Raw genomic sequence first — 24,927 nt, 5'->3', positions numbered from 1 at the left:
GGGTAGGGCACCGGCCCCACATGCCAGAGGTGGTGGGTTCAAACCCAGCCCTGGCCAAAACTGCAAAAAAAAAAAAAAAAAAAAGAAGAAGAAGAAGAAAAGAAAAACTATCAGATAAAAAGAAAAATTCAATCCATAGAGTCAATCTATTGTGTTCCAGGTAATTCAAGGAATTTACCTAAAACAAAGGTCTCAGAAAAGATGAAAATATAAAAGAGGAAAGGTGTATTGAGCTAACACAAACAATATTCAGCGAGCCTGTCATAATATCAGACAAAGTCAAATTTAGGGCAAAGGTCAAAAACATTAAATGAGACAAGGATGGCCTTTTTGGACAAGTTCAAAAATTATGAGAGAGCTGAGTATTTGTGCACAAATAACATGGCACAATATTTATAAAGCAGGACTTCAGAGAAATAAGAAGGAACAAAAACACAATAGTAGTAAAAGATCTTAATGTACTTTTTTCAGATTGCATCAGGTCAAAATACATCTAAGGATACAGAAGACATATATAACATATCAGGGGGTCCTCAAACTACTGTCCGCGGACCACATGAGGCGGTGTGATTGTATTTGTTCCCGTTTTGTTTTTTTACTTCAAAATAAGATATAGGCAGTGTGCATAGGAATTTGTTCATAGTTTTTTTTTTTTTTTTTTTTTAACTATACTCTGGCCCTCCAACGGTGTAGGACAGTGAACTGGCCCCTTGTTTAAAATGTTTGAGGACCCCTGAAAGTTATATCTCATTGATAACATAACAAAATCTGTAGGCTTAAAACAAAGTACACGGGAGGCGCCTGTGGCTCAAAGGAGTAGGGCGCCAGCCCCATGTGGCAGAGGTGGAGGGTTCAAACCAGCCCCGGCCAAAAAAAAACAAAGTGCACACCCCCCTCAAAAAATTCATGAAAATTGGCCCATTTTAGGTCACAAAGAAAAACTCAAATATTTCAAAAGTAAAAAATGGTACAGAAAACATGCATCTCTGATCTCTGATCACAACGAAATAAAAGTAAAAATTAATAATAACATCGGGAACAAAAGATCCAAGCACCTGGGACTTTAGTTTCTGCGCAGGTAATGTCACAGGCGTGATGAAGTTCGTTGAGGGAGTGGAGGACAAGTCTAGAGCAGTGGTTCTCAAACTTGAAGGTACTTAAGACTCACTAGCGAAAGTGCAGATTGCTCGGCCCCTCCTTCAGAGTCGCATTACAGTAAAAACTGAAGAGCCTCAGTGGGACGGAGAATTTGCATTTCATCAAGCTCCCAGTGAGGCTGAAGCTGCTGGTCCGAGTACCACTCTTGGGAACCAGGGGTCTAGAGAGCGGAGAGGGGCCCAGGTCTGGACTGGCCGCTCCAACGCCGACGGCCCGTGGGCGCAGGGTAGGTGGTGAGGACCCAGCCGCAGGCGGAGAGCGCAGCGGCGGGGGCCACGGACTACATCTCCCAGGGAGCTCCGCGCCGGCTCGCGCCCGCCCCCTACAGGCGCCTGACGGGAGGCGCCGGTGGGCTCGCGGGGACCTCTCGCCGAGCATCCTAGAGCGCCGGGAGTTGCGGCGGCTGCGGGCGGCGGTGGCGCGACGGGAGCCCACATGCGCCGGTGAGTACGAGCCGCGTTGGCCACTCCTGTGCCGCTCAGCTCCGTTGTCCTCCCGAGTGAGGCGGGAGATTGCAGGGTCCGGGAGTCCTGTGGGGCACAGGACTGCCCCTCTGGGAAGACGCGCTGCGGGCATCGTCGTGGTGGCCCCAGCGCCCCTCGGGTGCTGCCGCCAGCCCGGGACGGCTGTTCTGCAGTGTTCTGCCCAGCCCGGGAGCGTCGGGACCGGTGCCTCAGGTGGCAGCGGCAGGTGGCCGCCGGCTCCCCTCCGGGCCCCAGGGGTTGTCGCAGGAGCCTGGGACTGGGGGCCAGGTGGCTCCAGACGTCTGCGGCCCTTGGAGGCGACCACAGCCCTAGTCATAGTGAGACAGGTGTGTGGGTATGCCCGGCCCGGGCTCCTGGGGCCCGGGGAGCCTCCCGCACCCTCCCTCGTGCTGCCCTGGGGTTGGTGTGTGGTGTCGGGCACCCACACGCCGTTGGCCACGCTTGGTGTCCACAGGGCTCCGGGCTCCTTCCTGCCCGGGATGACTGAAGGACGCGGGCGCGCATCTCCCGGGTCGGCTTCGGGGCCACAGCGCGGTGCACCTGGGGAGCCCGGGGACGGCGGGGCGCTCGTGGGTGCTGGTGATGCGGAGCCTGTCGTGAGCGCAGCGGTGACAACCTCCTTTCCCAAATGGCGTTGGAATACAATTAGTTTCATGCGGTTGTTTTTGGTTTTAATCTAGTTTGACTCTGAACATCTTATTTTTATTTTGTGGAAGCTGCGCTTGCCGGCCCGTAAGTTTATATAATAAGCAGTATACAGTTTGAAAAAAATACTCGTGCGGCGGTGCTCTTCGGTGCCCTCTGTCGGACGCAGTGTGTTGGGCTGGTTGACACGCTTATCCTTTAGCAGCTGCGGTAGCTGGAGGCCAGAGATAAAGTGTTTTTGAGTTAGAGGGACAACTCAACCCTTCAGAACAATTTTTGGTTTCGGGAGATTTTGTTATCCAGTTTCAAACCCTGTGTTATTTCAACATTTAAGGGGGAGGGACAGGGAGGGTTAAAAGCTTGCCAATCCTAATACCTTACTCTGCAGAATTTGCTCAAATTAACTCTCGAAACAAGCAAGGTTAATTTGGTAGCCCAAACTAGGTCTGAAGGTGAGACTCCGTACTAAACTCTGTATCAGTTTTCATGGGTTTTCCAGCTGATTTTTTTGGCTGTTCGAGGTCAATATTCTTACTGTGTGTTAAGAAACAGATGTTTCTTTCTAATACTAGTAATTCTTATTGCTTGTTTTCTCTTGGTTACCCTCTATTAAACGTTGACTGTTAAGCTTAAATAAGACATCTTTATCTTGGTTTTAGAAGAATGTTCTAGTCAGGGATGGGTATTGCCTTTTTTCCCCAGATGCTTTTGTACAGCATGAATTGATACGGGCGATGTAGGTTTCCTTCTTAAAATTGTTAACATAGGTGATTGTGTTGCTAAATTTCTTTCTCTAAAATCCTGGTCTAATTTAAAATGCAATTTGGGATTGTTTGATAGAATCAGTAAATTAACATTTTTTAAGGATTTGGTATCTGCATTTCTAAGTGAGATTGATATATAGATTCCCCTCCCTCATTTTTGTCTGAGTTCATAATTGGGATTATGCTGTCCTCACTGATTAAATTGGAAAAATTTCCATCATTTTCTAACCTCCGGAGCAGAAGAACTATCTGCTCCTTCAAGTTTGGTGGGACTTGCCTCCAGACTGCCTGGGATGCCACAGGGGATTTTTAGGGGACTGGTGTCAGTATTTAACTACCTTTTCATTTTTTTCCATATTTTCTGTTTTCCTAGAAAGTCACTAACATTATTGAAATTTCATATATGTTAGCATAATGTTGTATATATAGTATTCTGTTGTGAGAAACTTTTAACATATCTGTGGCATGTCCTATTTCTTCCCAATACAGTCTTATTTTTGGTACCTTTTCTCTTTTTTTTAATTGGTCAGACTTGGTTAACAATTGCTTATTTTATTAATCGTTTCAAAGAACCAGCTTTTGTATTTATTGATTAATCCTGTTTCTTTCCATATTGTTAACTTCTGTTTTTAATTTTTATTTCCTTCTACTTAATTTGAGTTTATTTTGTTCAAGTTCTAGCCTTTTGAATTGAAAGCTTGAATCATTTAATCAATCAGCCCCCTCCTAAACAGGGCACGGACTTCTTAAGGCTTTCATTTCAGTTACTTCCCATTTGTCTTTAGATGTATTTTCCATTTAACACTTCAAATTAGACATTTTTGCTGTTGTTACTATTTTCTAGGTCACTATTTATTAGATTTATCTGTCTGATTACCATTTTCTCCACTCCATTTTTCCTTTCTCCTCAAGTGCATGCTTTGGATAGTTCTTTTTCAGTGATGATAAATTCTCTGTTTTTATAATTGAAAATACCTTTATTTTGTATGCATTATTAAACTTTGGCTTCACCATTATTGCTCTTCCATTGATTTAAAAGATATTTATATATTTTCTAGCATGTTTAAAAGTTCTTTTGTATCAAGAAGGTTTGGGGATTTCTTTTATTTTTTTTTATTAAGTCATTTGTATATAGATCAGGAATACGTTTATGCCATTGTGGGATTCAATGTGTTGATTATTTGTACAAATTGGAGTGCTTAAATCCTACTAATTAACATAGCCTTCACCTTTACCCAATTGCAGTGTTAAGACATTTGTATTCTACACCTGATAGATCCAACTTGTACTTGCAATATGCTCCATAGGTGTGGTCCCCCTATTAACCCTCCCTCTATTGGCCCCCCCTTCTTTCCCCTCCCTCTCCCCTTCCCGCCTTCATCCTGGGCTATAGTTGTGATTCAACTTTCATATGAATGTGTGAGTGATTATAAATTGGTTTCGTAGTAGTACTGAGTACATTAGATTTTTTTTTCCATTCCTGAGATACTTTACTAAGAAGAATATTTTCCAGCTCCATCCATGTAAACATAAAAGAGTTATAGTATTCCATGGTATACATATACCATAATTTATTAATCCATTCATGGGTGGATGGGCACTTGGGCTTCTTCCATGACTTGGCAATTGTGAATTGAGCTGCAATGAACAATCTGGTGCAAATATCTTTGTTGCCAAATGATTTTTGGTCTTTTGGATATACACCTAGAAGAGGAATTGCAGGATCAAACTGTAGGTCTACATTTAGATCCCTGAGTGTTCTCCAAACTTCCTTCCAAAAGGAACATACTAGCTTGCATTCCCACCAGCAGTGCAGAAGCATTCCCTTTTCTCCACATCCATGCCAACATCTGTAGTTTGGGGCTTTTGTGAGGTGGACTACTCTTACTGGAGTTGGATGGTATCTCAGAGTGGTTTTGGTTTGCATTTCTCTGGTGATTAAAGATGATGAGCGTTTTTTCATGTGTCTGTAGACCATGCGCCTGTCTTCTTCAGAGAAGTTTCTGTTCCTGTCTCTTGCCCACAATGAAATGGGATCATTTGTTTTTTTCTTATTAATAAGTTTGAGTTCTCTGTGAATTTTGGTTATTAGACCTTTGTCGGAGATATAACTTGCAAAAATCCTCTCCCATTCTGAGGGCTGTCTATTTGCTTTACTTAGTGTGTTCTTGGCAGTGCAGAAGCTTTTTAATTTGATCAGATCCTAGTAATGTATTTTTGATGGTGCTTCAATTGCCTGGGGTGTCCTCCTCATAAAGTATTCTCCCAGGCCAATTTTTTCAAGTGTTCCCCCTGCACTCTCTGGTTTGGAGATTTCTATTCTGCCATAGTGCTAAAAGAAAAATAAAGATTAAAAATAGAAATTAGGCTGGGTGCAGTGGCTCATGCCTTGTAATCCTGGCACTCTGGAAAGCAGAGGCAGGATGATTACTTGAACTCAGGAGTTCAAGACCAGCCTGCGCAAGAGTGAGACCTTGTCTCTACTAAAAATAGAAAAAATTAACTGGGTGTTGTAGCAGGCACCTGCGGTCTCAGCTACTCATGAGGCTGAAGCAAGAGGATTGCTTGAGCCCAAGAGTTTGAGGTTGCAGTGAGTTATGATGCCATTGCACTCTAGCCTGGGCAACAGAGTGAGACTCAGTTTCCAAATACAAAAGACAAAAGACCTTCCAGAAATGAATTTGCATTTGAACAAACAAAGTTCTATATTTACCTCAAGTTTATTGATTATAATTTATGATCTCTGTGACCTCAACTTATTTTTTCTCTGTTGGACCTGTTAATTCTGAAAATTGTGTTAAAGACTTCTATTGTGATTCTTATAGGGCTTTGTTGTTCCATTTCTATCAATTAACATATACGTATGTGTTTCTTTAAACATTATATTTTTGAACCTGTGCTTTTAGGTACTTACATCTTCTTAGTCAGTTTACCCTTTTGGAAATAAAATAGCCGTTTTATTTATTTTTGCTTTAAATTCTATATTGTCTGAGTATTAATACTGTAATACCTGCTTTTTGTTAGCATTTCTCCTGCATACCTTTGTCCATTCATTTATTTTTAATTTTCTGTGTTTTTTTTTTAGTTTACTCTTGTTGTTAGCTTACAGCTAGATATTGTTTAATTACTACTTATTTTTTTTTAATTATGGTAAAATACACACAACATAAAATTTACTATATTTTTACCATTTACCATTTTTATGTGTATATTCCACTGGTGTTAAGTACACTTACAACGTTGAGCAGTCCATCTCCAGAACTTTTTTATCTTGCAGAATTGAATCTCTATAACTGTTACCCCTTCTCCCCAACCCCTGGCAACCACCATTCTACTTTCTCTATGAGTTTGCCTATTTAGGTACCTCATAGTGAGTACCTACTATAGTACCTCATTGTACTGGCTTTTTTCATTTATCATGCTGTCCCCAGGGTAGCATGTGTCAGAATTTTCTTCTTTTAACTGCTGAATAATATTCCATTTTGTGTATATACCATATTTGCTTACTCATCTTCTGTCAGTGAATATGTGTGTTGCTTCCACATTTTAACTATTGTGAATAATGCTGCTATGACCTTGCAGGTGCAAATATCTCTTTAAGACCCTGCTTTCAGTTCTTTTGGGTGTATACCGAGGCATTTTATAAAATTGCTGGATCATATAGTAATTTTATCTTTAATTTTTTGAGAGCTAAATATGCTGTTTTCCATAGCAGTTGTACTATTTTATGTTCCCATCAGAAATGCATGAGGATTCCACTTTCTCCACATCCTTGCTAACACTTTTTTTTTAATTGTTTGGGATTCATTGAAAGTACAAAGAATTAGGTTACGCTGATTGCATTTGTTAAAGTCCCTCTTACAATTGTGTCATGCCCCCAAGAGGTGTGTCATACACTGTGACCCCCATGACCCTTCCTCCTCCCCTCTCCCCACTTGCTCATTCCCTTCCCTCCCCCTTGCCAACACTTGTTATGTTTTGATTTTTTTGATAGTAGCCATCCTTATGGCTATGAAATCTTTCTCTTTAAATAGGTGATTTTAACCCATTTATATTTATGTTGATTACTGATATTTTGGGGTTTATTCTGTCATCTTATTTTATGTTTTCTATTTCTGGTGCTTATTTCCTGCTAACCTCCATTCTTTTCCTGCTTTTTGATAGATTGAGTTTTTATTCTGTCTTATCCTTCTCATTGAAATAACTGACTTCATTCCCACTCTGCTCATGGCTCAGTAGTCTCCTGAGCCTACTCTGCTCATGGTAGTTACCCATAATTTCTTTTTGGCAACTTCATATTGAGATATAATATAAATACATAAAGGTGTACACATTTATAATATATAGATTAATGAATTTTGCTGAACTGAACACACAGAACAAGAATAATGTGAATAATGCTGCTATGACCTTGCAGGTACAAATATCTATATTCCAGAATCTTCCTTGTGCCATTCACCACCAAGGATAGCCACTGTTTGGATTTCTAACACTGTAAGTTAGTTTTACCTGTTTTTATGCTTAATATCCATAGACTAATATAGTATGTAGCCTTTTATACCTGGCTTCTTTTCACCAACATAACATTTGTGAGATTTGTCTGTATCTTGAGTATAGTTGTGGTTCCTTCATTTTGATTGTTGTACGTTTCAGTATGTAAATATCTGTAATGAAGATACTTTCTACCTTGTTTCACATGTAGGGTATTTGGAGTTTTGGACTATTGTGAATAGTGCTGTATGAATATCCTGGTACATGTCTTTAGTTGAGTGAGTGTCTGCATTTCTGTTGAGTATGTATCTAGGAGTGGAATTGCTTGGTATTAGACCATGTATATGCTCAGTTCTAGTAGATATGCTGAACAGTTTCAGCAGTAGTTGTATCAGTTTATTTACCCCAGTAGTTTGTGTGTGATTGCTCCATATCCTTGCCAACTCTTGGTAATGTCCTTTACCATTTTATTCATTCTGGTGGATATAACATGGTGGTTTTAATTTGGATTTCCCTGGCAGTAAATGAAATTGAGCTCCTTTAGTACCCTTAATTTTTCACAGGTATCTAAACATTTTTTTCTCTTGCTGTTTAAAAGATTATCTAGTTATATGAACTCTCCATGAATAAAGCAAAAAAAAAAACAACCCTTGGCCATCCATTATTTTAATTGTCACATATTAAGATCATATGAAATTTTGGGTTTTTATATATTATGCATAAATAGTTATTTAGATAAACTGAATTTTACAGATTATTTGCTCTTATAAAAGCATCAGAAGAGAGTGAGTTTCTTCATGAAAACATAAACTCATTTGTTTTGCTTGAGTCAAGTACCTTAAATACTTGTTTGTTTTGTTTTCAGGCATTCTGTGGGTGATAAAACTTTCTGAGCCCTTGCATATTCAAAAAATATTAAAAATTTTTCCTTTCCATGTGAATATTTATGGCTGGGTATAGGATTCTAGGTGAAAAACATCAGAGTCTTGAAGATAATGTTTCATTATCTGCTGGCATCTAGTGTGGTTGAGGAGAAAGAAGTCTGATTCCTGTTTCTTTGTAGTTCACCTTTTTATTTTCTCTGATGTTCTAAAATTTCACCACTACTTGTCTAGGGGTAGATCTTTTTGGTTCTTCCTGCTCAGCACTTTGGTGATTCCTTACATTTCTTTCTTTTATTTTTTCCTTTTTTCTTTTTGAGAGTCTCACTCTGCCACCTTGGGCAGAGTACCATTACATCATGGCTCACAGCAACCTTAAACTCTTGGGCTCAAGCGATCCTCCTGCCTCAGCCTCCTGAGTAGCTGGGACTACAGACGTGAACCACAACGCCTGGCTAGTTCTCTTTTCTTTCTTGATGGCGTCTCATTCTTGCTCAGGCTGATCTTGAACTCCTGAGCTGCGGTGATCCACCCGACTCTGCCTTGCAGAGTGCTAGGATTACAGGCATGAGCCACTGCGCCCAGTCGTGTGGCTTTATCTTTATGGGCTGCATTCTGGGTTGTTCTGTGGCTTGATTTTCCAGTTCAGTAATCTAGTGTTTAGATTTGTCTAATCAACTCTTTAGCTGATCTCCTGAGTGTTTTTTGTTGTTGATAATGTTAATTATCATATTTGTAACTTTCAAAGTCTCTGCTTTTTAAATTAAAAAATATGAAATAGGTGGGTGGCGCCTGTGGCTCAAGAGTAGGGCGCCAGCCCCATATGCCGGAGGTGGCGGGTTCAAACCCAGCCCCGGCCAAAAACTGCAGGAAGAAAAAAATGAAATAGGTGCAAAAATCAGTGCTTAAAACCCAAACTGTATTAGAAAGGTGAAAGGGGAAGGTCTCCTAGGCTGGAGCAGTGGCTCATGCCTGTAATCCTAGCACTCTGAGCAGGTGGGAGGATCAATTGAGGTGAGGAGTTAGAGACCAGCTTGGGCAAGAGTGAAACCCTCTCTATTAAAAATAGAAAAATTAGGGCATTGTGAGGCTCACCTGTAGTCCCAGCTATTGGAGTAGGAGGATCCTTGAGGCCAGGGAGTTTGAGTTTGCTATGAGATATGGTGACACCACTGCACTTTATAAAGCCAGGGCAACACAGCGAGAGTGTGCTCCAAAAAATACAAGAGAAGGCCAGGTGTGGTGGCTTACGCCTGTAATCCCAGCATTTTGGGAGGCTGAGGCGAGTGTATTGCCTGACCTCACAGGTTCAAGACCAGCCTGAGCAAGAGTGAGACCCCATCTGTAAAAATAGCCAGGCGTGTGGTGGGCACCTGTAGTCCCAGCTACTTGGGAGGCTGAGGCAAGAGAATTGCTTGAGCCTAGGAGTTTGAGGTTGCTGTGAGCTATGATGCCACAACATTCTGCCAAGGGTGACAAAGTGAGACTCTGTCTCAAAAGAAAAAAAAAATACAAAAGAAAGGGTCTCTTTAACATCCCTACCCTCCTAGCTACCCAGTTCTCTGGTAACCATTGGTTACCATTGTATTAGCTTCTTATATCTCCATACCTACTTTCTTCACGCAGACATAAACAAATATGAATCACATGCCTCATTCCTCCTTGTTTGCACAAATAGTAGCATTATTCTATATCTGCCTTTCATCTTGCTTTTTTATGTCATAGTATAATCACAGAGATTTTCACACATCAGCAGCTTCATTTTCATAGATGTAAGTCCCTTGGAACCTTTCGAAGGATGTCTAATCATTTCTTCTATGTGCTTGAGTAACTCTTTTCTCCTATTGATTTCCGATGTCGATATTTTGTTATGTTGATTAAGAACTTGGTGATTCTTACTCTGGGTGCTTGTTGTGAAGTTTCGCGTCTGTACTACCTGCCGTTAGACTACCCTTCACGATTATTGAAGAGTTATGATGTGCTGCTGATGATTATTGAAGAGTTATGATGTGCTCTCTTCTGTGGTTGAATTAATTTTTGTTGCTTCAGTTTGTGTCTGAGTTTAATCTTCCAAATGATTGAGAACTCCTTGAGGACAGAACAGCAACCAACCAAGTGTGTTTGGTTATAGACCCACTTCCTCCCTTTCTCCATGTTTTGAGACCTCAGGAGTGAGGAATTGAATTAATTATATTATCTCCCTTAGCACTTTATGGTCTTTGGTCCATGGAAGCCCCTCCCTGTTTTGCTTGTTCATGCATTTGTTGGTTCATTTATTCAATTCATTCATTCCATTTTATGCCTGTACCCCACTCTCATTCTTTTCCACCCACAGACAGCTATTCTTTTTGTTTTCAAAACAAGGTCTCACTCTGTTACCGGGGTTAGAAGGCAGTGATGTCATCATAGCTCTCTGCATCCTCAAAGTCCTGGGCTTGGGTGATCTTACTGCCTCAGCCTCCCAAATAGCTGGGAACACAGGCATGTGCCACCACGCCTGGCTAGTTTTTCTATTTTTTGTAGAGATGGAGGTCTCATTCTTACTCACACTGGTCTCCAACACCTGGCCTCAAGTGATCTTATCACCTCAGCCTCCCAAAGTGCTATAATTACAGGTATGAACCACCATGCTCAGCCACAGACATTCTATTAAGTTTCATTTTTATGCTTTCATGTATTTACAACTGACCCTTTAACGATGAGATTAGGGACACTGACCCCTACACAGTCAAAAATTCACATACATATAACTTTTGACTTTCTCTAAAACTTAATAGTCTACTGTTGACTTGAAGCCTTACTGATAACATAGTTGATTAACATGTATTTTGTATGTTATATGTATGTACTGTAGCCTTAAAATAAAGTAAGCTAGAGAAAAGACACTGTTATAAAGAAAATCATAAAGAGGAGAAGATATATTTACTCTTTCCAAAATGGAAGTGAATTGTCATAAATGGTTGCATCCTGTTGTTTTCATGTTGAGTAGGCTGAGAAGGAAGAGGAGGAAAAGAAAGGGTTGGTTTTGCTATCTCTGAGGTGGCAGAGGCAGAAGAAATCTGAGTAAAGTGACCCGTCTAGTCCAAACTCATGCTGTTCCAGGGTCACCTGTACACTATTCTGTGAGCATATATTTTTAATTTGCATAAATGGTGTCATGTTCTAGCCTTTATTCTATATCTTAGGTTATTGCCCACCACCCATCCCTGTTACTTTGTGACCATCTGGTCTTTGTATCTACCACATTTTGCACATCCTTTCCAGGGGACATATGCTCGGATTGATTCCTATTCCCAGAGACCACAAGCAGTGCTGAATCACTGCCAGTCTGCTCCCCAGACAGCTGTGCCATCTTCCAAACTCAAGCCACACATGCATAAGGGTTCCAAAGTCCTCGGCATTATTCTGAACACTTGGCATCATTCCATTCTCTAATTTTTAGCATTTGCCCTCTTTTAGTTTGCGTCTCCCTAATTACTGCCAAGTTTGAGTGTATCTTTATATATGTTTATTATCTATTTAAGTGTCCTTTAACATAAGTTGCCTGTTCATGCTCTTTTCCCATGTTTCAGTGGGGATTTCTTTTTCTTTCTTTCTTTCTTTTTTTTTTTTTTTTTGAGACACAGTCTCACTGTGTCACCCTCAGTAGAGTGCTGTGGCACCACAGCTCACAGCAACCTCAAACTCTTGGGCTTAAGTGATTCTCTTGCCTCAGCCTCCCAAGTAGCTGGGACTACAGGTGCCCGCCAAAATGCCCGGCTATTTTTTGGTTAAAGTTGTCGTTGTTGTTTGGCAGTCCTGGGCTGGATTTGAACCTGCCAGCTCTGGTGTATGTGGCTGTCACCCTAGCTGCTGAGCCATAGGCGCTGAGCCCCTTTCTTTTTTTCTTCTTCTTTTTTTTTTGAGACAGAGTCTCAAGCTGTCGGCCCTGGATAGGGCGTGACATCATAGCTCACAGCAACCTCCAACTCTTGGGCTCAAGCGATTCTCTTGCCTCAGTTTTTCTATTTTTAGTAGAGATGGGGAGGGTCTTGCTTTTTGTTCAGACTGGTCTCAAACTCGTGAGCTCAAGCAATCCTCTTGTCTTGGCCTCTCAGAGTGCTAGGATTACAGGTGTGAGCCACTGCGCTGGCCCCCTCTTTTTAAATTTTAGATTACTATGAGGGTATATATGATTAGGTTACATTGTTTGCATTTGTAAAGTAAAGTCCGAGTTGTGGCTGAGTCCTTCATCCAGGAGGTGTGCCATATACCCTACATTGTACGTGTTAGTTGGGAACTTAACAAGCCTCCTCCTCCTCTTCCCTTCTTGAATTTGTGTTTTTCTCTCATGTGAACCATGTAGTTGTTAATCTACTAGTTTCTTTTTTTTTTTGAGACAGAGTCTCACTGTGTTGCTCTTGGTAGAGTACTGTGGCCTCACAGCTCACAGCAACCTCAAACTCTTGGGCTTAAGTGATTCTCTTGCCTCAGCCTCCCAAGTAGCTGGGACTACAGGTACCCACCACAATGCCCGGCTGTTTTTTGGTTGTAGTTGTCATTGTTGTTTGGCAGGCCCGGGCTGGGTTCGGGTGTATGCCACCCTAGCCCCTGGGCTATAGGCACTGAGCCAATCTACTAGTTTCAACTTAGTATTGAGTACATGGGATACTTGATTTTCCATTCTTGAGATGTTTTACTAAGGAGAGTGTTCTCGAAATCTATCCAGGTAAATACAAAAATTGCAAAGTCTTTCTTTTTTATGAATGAATAGTAGTCCATATATCACAGTTTATTAATCTGTTCCTAGGTTGATGGGCACCTGGGTTGTTTCCACATCTTTTTTTTTTTTTATTGTTGCAGTTTGGCTGGGGTTGGGTTCGAACTCACCACTCTCAGTACATGGGGCCAGCACCCTACTCACTGAGCCACAGGCACCACCCTGTTTCCACATCTTGGCAATTGTGAAATCAGCTGGGATAAACATTCTAGTGCATATGTTCTTATGGTAAAATGATTTTTTTTCTTCTTGGTAGATACCTAGTAATAAGATTGTGGGATCAAATAGAAGGTCTATTTCCACTTCCTTGAAGATTCTCTGTATTTCTTTTCAAAAAGGTTGTGTATTAGGAGCCTCAATAGTGCTGTGAGCTACTATGGACAAAGTGAGACTCTGTCTCAAAAAACTAAAAACAGAAACAAAAAGACTGTTTTACTTTGCAATCCCACCAATAGTACATAAGTGTTCTGCCAAAACCAGGAATGGATTCAGCTAAAAAAGAATACTACAAAATGCAAAATCAATAAAATCCTAGCAAATAGAGTTCAGCTACACATTTAAACTGATAAGAACAGATACTGCACTTGATCTTAGCCAAAAGGCCGAGAAGCAATTCAGCTACACATTTAAAAAAAAAAAATAAAAACAAAAACAAAACAAAACTTTATGACCAGGTTGGCTTTATTCCAGGGATGCAAGGCTAGTTTAACATACACATATCCATAAAGGTTATTCACCATATAAGCAGAAGGAAAAACAAAGACCATATCATCCTCTCAATAGATGTAAAAAAAAGCATTTGACAAAATTTAGCATTCTTTTCTGATATGAACACTTAAGAAAAGAGACATATATGGGACATTTCTTAAACTGATAGAAGCAATCTATGACAAACCCACAGCCCAATATCATGCTGAATGGAGAAAAGCCAAAAGCATTTCTGCTTAGAACTGGAACCCGACAAGGAAGTCCATTATTGCCATTACTATTCAACATAGTGCTGAAAGTCCTAGTCAGTGCAATTAGGCAAGAGAGGATTATCAAAGGTATCCAAACGGGGACAGAGGAAGTCAGACTTTCACTCTTTGCAGATAATATAATCTATGCTTTGAAAACTCAAAGGACTCAACCATAAGACTCCTGGAAGTAATCAAGAAATACAGTAACATCTTGGGATATAAAATCAATGTATACAAGTCAGTAGCCTTCGTATATACCAACAAGAGTCAAGCTGAGACTCAAGACACAGTTCCCTTCACAGCAGCTTCAAAGTAAATGAAATACCTTTGATATACCTAACAAAGTATGTGAAGGACCTCTACAGAGAGAACTATAAAACCCTGAGAAAAGACATAAGATGTTATCAAATGGAAGAATGAACCGTTATTGATTTTATTTCCAACAAGGTAGCTTAAAATGTGTATATATATTTTAGCACCTTATAATATAGCTTTTAATATTATAAAATGAACCATTCTGTCGTTATCATTATTAATTTGTTATCCATAGTAATTTTCTTAGCCTGTTTCAGCTTTGTTCCAGCCTACCCTTTTGTGTGGTTATTGGTAAATATATGTATATTTCTAAATGTTACAAGTCCAACTATGTATTTTGTGCATAACAATTTGTTTTTTGAGGCAGAGTTTTATTCCTTTTTAATTCTGTATAATAGTTGATATCTATTCATCAGTTGATGGACACTGGGTTGCTTCCACAATCTGGCTATTGTGGATAAATGCTTATACATCCCTTTAAGACCTCCATTTCCATTCTTGTGGATATATGTTCTACTTCATCTTCGTTTTTGAAAGATAGCTTTGCTGAGTATAGGAATCTTGGTTGACGGTTTTTTCCTTTGAGCACTTTGAATATGTTATCTTTAATTGTTTCTGATGAGAAGTTAGCTACTTATTTTATTGTGGTTCCTATGTAAATGATGAGGCATTTTTCTCTGCTTTCAAGATTTTCTCCTTATTTTTGCCTTTCATTTTTACCATGGTGTGTGTTTGTGGATATTTTTTATTTATTCTGCTTGGAGTTTATGAAGCTTCTTGATTGTATAGGTTATTATTTTTCAATAACTTTGGAGAGTTTTTAATCATTATTTCTTCAAATATTTTCCTTTCCTTTTCCCTTTCTCCTCTCCTTCTGGTATTCCCATTATGCATATGTTGGTGTGCTTAATGGGGCCCCACAATTCTCTGAGATTCTATTCATTTTTCCTTGTTCTTTTTGTTCTTCAGTTGAATAATGTCTATTGTTCTACCTTCAGGTTCACTATTTTTTTTTCTTCTGCCAATTCAGATCTGTGACTGAGTTCCATCTAGTGAATTTTTTGTTTGTTTTTGAGACAGAATCTTGCTCTGTTGTTCTTGGTTAGAGAGCAGTGAGTCATCATATCTCACTCCAACCCCAAACTCCTAGGCTGAAGCAATCCTCCTGCCTCAGCCTTCTGAGTAGCTGGGACTAGAGGCACACACCATCGCACCCAACTAAATTTTCTGTTTTTAATAGAGATGTATCTTGCTTTTACTCAGGCTGGTCTTGAACTCCTGACCTCAAGTAAGACTCCTGCCTTGGCCTCCCAGAGTGCTCAGATTAGATTTGCAAGTCACCATGCCTGTAGTGAGCTTTTAATTTTAGTTATTTTACTTTTCAACTCCAGAATTTCCATTTTATTTTTTTTTTGATAATTTCTACATCTTTTTTTTTTTTAGACAGAGTCTCACTATGTCACCCTCAATAGAGTACTGTGGCATCATAGCTCACAGCAAAGCAACCTCAAACTCTTGGGCTTAAATGATTCTCTTGCCTCAGCCTCCCAAGTAGCTGGGACTATAGGTATCCGCCATAAGGGTCAGCTATTTTTGGTTGCAGTTGTCATTGTTCAGTAGGCCTAGGGTGGGCTCGAACCTGCCACCCTCAGCTTATGTGGCCAGTACCCTTACTCATTGAGCTACTGGCGCTGAGCCTAATTTCTACATGTTTATTGATATTTTCTATTTTGGTGTGATAGTGTTATTGTTAGTCTTTCTCTGCCTCTGGGAATAAACATTAAGTTTTTACCTTTGTGGGGTTTAAACACTCATTAAGTAAAGAAGAGAATAGGACTTGTTATTCTCCCTCTACCTCCAATGTGTTTGACTATTCTTAAGCAAATAGGACTTGTTAGTCTTTTTCTGGCTCTAGTCAGTCTGGACATTCATTTATCAAAGAATAGAACTATCCTTGCTTTTCTGGTTCTGTTAAAATAGTTCTTCCAGGTTACAGATTTCCAGCAGATAACCCTCCAAACTTTTACAAGGCCTCTAGCAGACAACCTGTTGCTCTTTTGCACCACACTCAGTTACTGAGCTATGACTGACAAGGCAACCACCTCCTGAGCTACATACACATGTACAACGCTGAATTGCTTTAAAAGAGGCTCCTTACCATAAGTCAGCGCTGTGGCCATTTTCCACGGTCAGTGGCAGCCCATCTGCTTGTGTATGCTCTTAAAAATCTCTGTCATTCCTGTAGTCCCAGCTACTCGGGAGGCTGAGACAGGAGAATCCTTAAGCCCAGGAGTTGGAGGTTGCAGTGAGCTGTGTGAGGCCACGGCACTCTACCGAGGGCCATAAAGTGAGACTCTGTCTCTACAAAAAAAAAAAAAATCTCTGTCATTAACACTACTTGGCTTGGTTCTTTGCAGCACCTTTCAACATCTAACAGTTATCATATCTCCCTTTACTTCTTTAATCATACTTTTCTTTAATTCTGTGAACATATTCAGTGGTTATTCTGAATTCATTTTCTATTAAATTTGATAATTGTTTGCTCTCACTTGCAGTTTCTCTTATCTGCCTCCCTCCCCTTCTAACAACAAAACTATGGGCCACACTTCCTTGTTTCTTTTCATGCCTCATAATTTTCTTTTGTTGGAAACTGGACCTTTCAGATACTGTATAGTAGGAACTTTGAGTACTGGCCTCCCACCTGGGGATCTTCTTACTGTTATTTGTTTATTTATTTAGTGACTGCAGGAGTTCTTTTAGTGATGTCTATTCCCCACCCCACCAATGTTAAACTTCTGATGTTGCTTCTCAAGGAAGCTCAGCTTTGGGTATGCCCACAGTCATTTTTAAATGATAGTGATATTGACAAGCTTCTTTTCCAGTCCACCCAGCTGTTGGCTGAAATTCACTAACTGTTGGATGTTCTATTGTTTTCAACAATGCCCTGGAGCATAAAAATTGCTCTATAAATCAACACAATAAAATTATGGCCCCTTTGAATAGTTTCCGAAGTTAGTGTTTGATATTCTAACCCCAGCTAAGATCCTCCGAGCTCTCTTATTCCCGAGTTCTCTCCTGCAAACTGGCCAGCCATTGTATCTTCATTGAAGCCATAAATCTCTTGTTAGAAACCTTTCAGCACAATATTCACTATTCTTGAGAATGCTCTTAGGCTTGAATTTCTCCAAACTATTGGAAATGAAGTCAGTTCCTTGTGGAAGACATTAGGAGCTGTCTATTTTACTGGCTGTTTCTCCCCCCAGGCAAAATTCCTGAGCCAGGATTCTGGAGTTGAAAGCGGAAACAATGGCTAGCTTTTCTTTGAGTATATCCTACTCAAGGAGCTGAGAACTCACTGAGAGTCAGGGCAGTGATCTGAGTCCTCTCACCTTGCCTCTCTTGATATGAAACCACTGCCTCTTGGGCCAGAGCAGGGGTGATCAGGGCCCAGTATTCTCAGCACACTGAACTCAAGATATAGCCTCTATTTCACAAGCAGCGGCTCAGCAGAAGCAAGGAGCCGCCACCTCTAAATCACACCCATCCAGGTAGCTGGGAGCAGAATGAGAAACACCAATGTCCTGCTGGGAAGAGAGCTATTTCCCCGGAGCTGAGGTGAGAGGGAGTGTTCTTGGTCTTGCAAAGGCTCTGTGTTCTGAGTGGAGTCTCTACATCACTAGCTGGGAGGGGGGAAGGAAGAAGTAGTTTTACTTCAGATACCACATAGACTTTTGCCTTTCTTCCTGAATATTCATAGATTTCCTTTAGTTGAAGTTTCTTTATTTGCTACTTGTCCAGAGGCTTTAAATGGTTGTTTCTTAAAAAATAATTTTCAAAGTTTCACTGGGGAATGGGTCTGGAGCTCATACTATAATACTATAATACTGGAAGCTGATCTCCCTTCTCTTTCTTTCTTTTTTTTTTTTTTTTTTGTAACCTCACTCTCTGTACTCTCTATGAATTCCCAACAATAAAAAAAAGATAAAATGATTGATTCATCAGGAAGAAGTGACAGTTACAAAAATGAATGTATGTGCTAAAAGAGCTTTCAAATACATGAAAGAAAAAACTAAAAAGTTAAAAAGAGAAATAGACAAATTTACAATGATAGTTGTAGAGTTTGACTCTTCATTAAATTAATGGACAAAGAAAGAGCTGAGGACATCTGAAGCATCTGCTCACATTCTGTGAAGATAGAATACTATTCTCTATATCAAAGTAAATACACTGAATTAGAGACCATTACGTGGCATTATGTCCCTATGATAGGCTGATTTTTTTTCTTTTTATTATTTTTTTTTATTGTTAAATCATAGCTGTGTACATTAGTGCAATCAAGGGGTACAATGTGCTGGTTTCATATACAATCTGCAATATTCTCATCAAACTGTTCAATGTACCCTTCATGGCGTTTTCTTAGTTATTGTATGTAGACATTTGTATTCTGCCTTTAGTAAGTTTCACCTGTACACATTCTAAGATGCACGATAGGTGTGGCCCCACCCATTACTCTCCCTCTACCTTAACCTCCCCCCTCCCTTCCGCTTCCTTGGCCCTTTCCCCATAGTCTTGTGCTATAGTTGGGTTATAGCCTTCATGTGAAAGCTATAATTTAGCTTCATAGTAGGGCTGAGTACATTGGATACTTTTTCTTCCAATCCTGAGATACTTTGCTAAAAAGAGTATGTTCCAGCTCCATCCACGTAAACATGAAAGAGGTAAAGTCTCCATCTTTCTTTAAGGCTGCATAATATTCCATGGTATACATGTACCACAATTTGCTAGTCCATTCGTGGGTCGACGGGCACTTGGGCTTCTTCCATGACTTAGCAATTATGAATTGGGCTGCAATAAACATTCTGGTACAGATGTCTTTGTTATATTGTGACTTTTGGTCTTCTGGGTATAAACCTAGTAAAGGAATTACAGGATTGAATGGCAGGTCTATTTTTAGGACTCTCAGTATTCTCCAAACATCCTTCCAGAAGGAACGTATTAGTGTGCATTCCCACCAGCAGTGTAGAAGTGTGCCCTTTTCTCCACATCCACACCAACATCTCTGGGTTTGGGATTTTGTTATGTGGGCTACTCTTACTGGGGTTAGGTGATATCTCAAAGTAGTTTTGATTTGCATTTCTCTGATGATTAAGGATGATGAGCTTTTTTTCATGTGATTGTAGATTATGCATCTGTCTTCTTTAGAGAAGTTTCTCTTCAAGTCCCTTGCCCACCCTGAGATGGGATCACGTGTTCTTTTCTTGCTAATACGTTTGAGTTCTCTGTGGATTCTGGTTATTAGACCTTTATCAGAGGTATAACCTGCAAATATTTTCTCCCATTCTGAGGGCTGTCTGCTGGTTTTACTTACTGTGTTCTTGGCTATCTATGCAGAAGCTTTTTAGTTTGATCAGGTCCCAGTAGTGTATTTTTGATACTGCTTCAATTGCCTGGGGAGTCCTCCTCATAAAATATTCACCCAGGCCAATTCCTTCAAGACTTTTCTTCAAGTATTTTTATAGTTTCATGTCTTAAGTTTAAATCTTTTATCCAGTGAGAGTCTATCTTAGTTAATGGTGAAAGGTGTGGGTCCAGTTTCAATCTTCTACAGGTTGCCAGCCAGTTCACCCAGCACCATTTGTTAAATAGGGAGTCTTTTCCCCACTGAATGTTTTTAATTGGCTTGTCAAAGATCAAATAACAGTAAGTATCTGGATTCATCTCTTGGTTCTCTATTCTGTTTCAGATCTACTTCTCTGTTTTTGTGCCAATACCATGCTGTTATGATCACTATTGATTTATAGTACAGTCTCAGGTCTGGTAGTGTGATTCCTCCTGCTGTGTTTTTATTGCTGAGTAATTTTTGGCTATTCGAGGTTTTTTCTGATTCCATATAAAACGAAGTATTATTTTTTCAAGATCTTTAAAATATAACAATGGAGCTTTAATAGGAATTGCATTAAAATTATATATTGCTTTGGGTAGTATAGACATTTTAACAATGTTGATTCTTCCCAGCCATGAGCATGGTATGTTGTTCCATTTGTTAACATCTTCAGGTATTTCTTTTTTTAAAGTTTCATACTTCCCTTTGTAGAGATCTTTCATGTCCTTTGTTCGGTATACTCCCAAATATTTCATCTTCTTTGGCACTACTGTGAAAGGAATAGAGTCCTTGACTGTTTTTTCGGCTTGGTTATTGTTGGTATATATAAAGGCTACAGATTTATGGGTGTTGATTTTGTAGCCTGAGACATTGCTTTATTCCTTGATCACTTCTAAAAGTTTTGTAGTAGAATCCCTAGTGTTGTCCAGATATACGATCATATCATCTGCAAAAAGTGAAAGTTTGATGTCTTCTGACCCTATGCGTATACCCTTGATCACCTTTTTTTCCCTAATTCAATGGCTAAAACTTCCATTACAATGTTAAAGAGCAATAGAGACAATGGGCAACCTTGCCTGGTTCCTGATCTAAGTGGAAATGATTTCAATTTAACTCCATTCAATATGATATTGGTTGTGGGTTTGCTGTAGATGGCCTCTATTAGTTTAAGAAATGTCCCTTCTATACCAATGTTCTTAAGTGTCGTGATCATGAAGGGATGCTGGGTATTATCAAAAGCTTTTTCTGCATCAATTGAAAGAATCATACGGTCCTTATTTTTTAGTTTGTTTATGTGCTGAATTACATTCATAGATTTACGTATATTGAATCAGCCTTGAGACCCTGGGATAAATCCCACTTGGTCGTGGTGTATAATTTTTTTGATGTGTTGTTGGATTCTGTTTGTTAGGATCTTATTGAGTATTTTAGCATCAATATTAATTAGTGATATTGGTCTATAGTTTTCTTTTCTTGTTCGGTCTTTCCCTGGTTTGGGGATCAAGGTGATGTTTGCTTCATAGAATGTGTTGGGTAATATTTCTTCTTTTTCTATATTTTGGAAGAGGTTTAGTAATATAGGTACTAGTTCTTCTTTAAAGGTTTGGTAAAATTCTGACGTAAAGCCATCTGGTCCTGGGCTTTTCTTTTTAGGAAGATTTTGTATAGTTGATGCTATTTCACAACTTGATATAGGCCTGTTCAACATTTACACTTCATTCTGGCTAAGTCTTGGTAGGTGGCGTACTTCCAGGTATTGGTCGATTTCTTTCAGATTTTCATATTTCTGAGAGTAGAGTTTCTTGTAGTATTCATTAAGAATTTTTTGAATTTCTGAGGGGTCTGTTGTTATTTCATCATTACCATTTCTCATTGATGAAATTAGAGATCTTACTCTTTTTTTCCTGGTTAGGTTGGCCAAAGGTTTATCTATTTTATTGATCTTTTCAAAAAACCAACTTTTGGATTTATCGATCTGTTGTATAATCCTTTTTTTTTTTTTTTGTAGAGACATAGTCTTACTTTATGGCCCTCGGTAGAGTACCATGGCCTCACACAGCTCACAGCAACCTCCAACTCCTGGGCTTAAGCGATTCTCTTGCCTCAGCCTCCCGAGTAGCTGGGACTACTGTTGTATAATTCTTTTGTTTTCAATTTCATTTAATTCTTCTCTGATTTTGGTTATTTCTTTTCTTCTGCTGGGTTTGGGATTGGAGTGTTTTAACTTCACCAGTTACTTGAGATGTCCCATTAAGTTATTAACTTCCTCTCTTTCCGTTTTCTTGAGGAAGGCTTGCAGTGCTATTAATTTCCCTCTTAGGACTGTCTTTCATTATCCCAGAGGTTCTGGTAATTCATGTCTTGATTGTTGTTTTGTTCCAAAAATTTGGTGATTTCCTTCTTAATCTTGTCTATAACCCATCTATCCTTCAGCATAAGTTTGTTTAACTTCCATGTTTTCATATGGGTATGCAGGTTCCTGTTGTTATTGAGTTCAATTTTTATTCCATAATGGTCTGAGAAGATGCAAGGAATAATTTCTATTTTTTAAAATTTGCTGAGGTTGATTTGTGGCCTAGGATGTGGTCGATTTTGGAGTATGTTCTGTGGGCTGATGAGAAGAATGTGTATTCAGTTTTTGTTTTTTTTTTTTATTGTTGGGGATTCATTGAGGGTACAATAAGCCAGGTTACACTGATTGCAATTGTTAGGTAAAGTCCCTCTTGCAATCATGTCTTGCCCACATAAAGTGTGACACACACCAAGACCCCACCCTCCTCCCTCCTTCCCTCTTTCTGTTTCCCCCCCATAACCATAATTGTCATTAATTGTCCTCATATCAAAATTGAGTACATAGGATTCATGCTTCTCCATTCTTGTGATGCTTTACTAAGAATAATGTCTTCCACGTCCATCGAGGTTAATACGAAGGATGTAAAGTCTCCATTTATTTAATGGCTGAATAGTATTCCATGGTATACATATACCACAGCTTGTTAATCCATTCCTGGGTTGGTGGGCATTTAGGCTGTTTCCACATTTTGGCGATTGTAAATTGAGCTGCAATAAACAGTCTAGTACAAGTGTCCTTATGATAAAAGGATTTCTTTCCTTCTGGGTAGATGCCCAGTAATGGGATTGCAGGATCAAATGGGAGGTCTAGCTTGAGTGCTTTGAGGTTTCTCCATACTTCCTTCCAGAAAAGTTGTACAAGTTTGCAGTCCCACCAGCAGTGTAAAAGTGTTCCCTTCTCTCCACATCCACGCCAGCATCTGCAGTTCTGAGATTTTGTGATGTGGGCCATTCTCACTGGGGTTAGATGATACCTCAGGGTTGTTTTGATTTGCATTTCTCTAATATATAGAGATGATGAACATTTTTTCATGTGTTTGTTAGCCATTCATCTGTCGTCTTTAGAGAAAGTTCTATTCATGTCTCTTGCCCATTGATATAAGGGATTGTTGGCTTTTTTCATGTGGATTAATTTGAGTTCTCTATAGATCCTAGTTATCAAGCTTTTGTCTGATTGAAAATATGCAAATATCCTTTCCCATTGTGTAGGTTGTCTCTTTGCTTTGGTTATTGTCTCCTTAGCTGTACAAACAAAAGTCCCATTTGTTTATTTTTGTTGTTGTTGCAATTGCCATGGCAGTCTTCTTCATGAAGTCTTTCCCCAGGCCAATATCTTCCAGTGTTTTTCCTATGCTTTCTTTGAGAATTTTTATTTTGTTTCATGCCTTAAGTTTAAGTCATTTATCCATCTTGAATCAATTTTTGTGAGTGGGGAAAGGTGTGGGTCCAGTTTCAGTCTTTTACATGTAGACATCCAGTTCTCCCAACACCATTTATTGAATAGGGAGTCTTTCCCCCAAGGTATGTTCTTGTTTGGTTTATCAAAGATTAGGTGGTTGTAAAATCTTAGTTTCATTTCTTGGTTTTCAATTCGATTCCAAGTGTCTATGTCTCTGTTTTTGTGCCAGTACCATGCTGTCTTGAGCACTATGGCTTTGTAGTACAGACTAAAATCTGGTATGCTGATGCCCCCAGCTTTATTTTTGTTACAGAGAACTGCCTTAGCTATACGGGGTTTTTTCCGGTTCCATACAAAACGCAGAATCATTTTTTCCAAATCTTGAAAGTACGATGTTAGTATTTTGATAGGAATGGCATTGAATAGGTAGATTGCTTTGGGAAGTATAGACATTTTAACAATGTTGATTCTTCCCATCCATGAGCATGGTATGTTCTTCCATTTGTTAATATCCTCTGCTATTTCCTTTCTGAGGATTTCATAGTTTTCTTTATAGAGGTCCTTCACCTCCTTCGTTAGGTATATTCCTAGGTATTTCATTTTCTTTGAGACTATGGTGAAGGTAGTTGTGTCCTTAATTAGCTTCTCATCTTGACTGTTATTGGTGTACACAAAGGCTACTGACTTGTGGACATTGATTTTATATCCTGAAACATTACTGTATTTTTTGATGACTTCTAGGAGTCTTGTGGTTGAGTCTTTGGGGTTCTCTAAGTATAAGATCATGTCATCAGCAAAGAGGGAGAGTTTGACCTCCTCTGCTCCCATTTGGATTCCCTTTATTTCCTTGTCTTGCCTAATTGTATTGGCTAGAACTTCCAGCACTACGTTGAATAGTAAAGGTGACAGAGGACAACCTTGTCTGGTTCCAGTTCTAAGAGGAAAAGCTTTCAGTTTTACTCCATTCAGTAAAATATTGGCTGTGGGTTTGTCATAGATAGCTTCAGTGAGTTTTAAAAATGTGCCACCTATGCCTATACTCTTCAGTGTTCTAATTAGAAAAGGATGCTGGATTTTATCAAATGCTTTTTCTGCATCTATTGAGAGGATCATGCGATCTTTATTTTTGCCTCTGTTAATATGGTGGATAACGTTTATAGACTTGCGTATGTTAAACCACCCTTGCATCCCTGGGATGAAGCCTACTTGATCATGATGAATGACTTTTTTGATGATAAGCTGTAATCTATTGGCTAGGATTTTGTTGAGAATTTTTGCGTCTATGTTCATGGGTGAGATTGGTCTGAAATTCTCCTTTTTGGTTGGGTCTTTTCCT

General features: G+C 39.5%; 1 protein-coding gene and 1 non-coding gene across 3 annotated transcripts in view; one reads left to right on the top strand and one right to left on the bottom strand.

The window, feature by feature from the left end:
- Window positions 1-1,571: 1,571 nt before the first annotated feature.
- The window catches only part of SPECC1 (sperm antigen with calponin homology and coiled-coil domains 1), a 358,846-nt gene continuing 335,490 nt past the window's right edge, over window positions 1,572-24,927 (top strand). The window contains exon 1 of one of the 2 annotated variants that reach the window (XM_053568570.1): window positions 1,572-1,601. The gene's annotated coding sequence lies outside the window, so the exon portion shown is untranslated. The remainder of the gene's footprint in view (window positions 1,602-24,927) is intronic. The other variant, XM_053568569.1, reaches the window with a different exon arrangement.
- LOC128571523 (U2 spliceosomal RNA) lies at window positions 13,613-13,797 on the bottom strand. Its single transcript, XR_008375922.1, has one exon. It is a non-coding gene; the product is annotated as a U2 spliceosomal RNA (small nuclear RNA).

This window comes from Nycticebus coucang, chromosome 18 (assembly GCF_027406575.1).
Source record: "Nycticebus coucang isolate mNycCou1 chromosome 18, mNycCou1.pri, whole genome shotgun sequence".
Classification (NCBI taxonomy): domain Eukaryota; kingdom Metazoa; phylum Chordata; class Mammalia; order Primates; family Lorisidae; genus Nycticebus; species Nycticebus coucang.
This window is presented reverse-complemented; position numbering and strand designations above follow the sequence as displayed.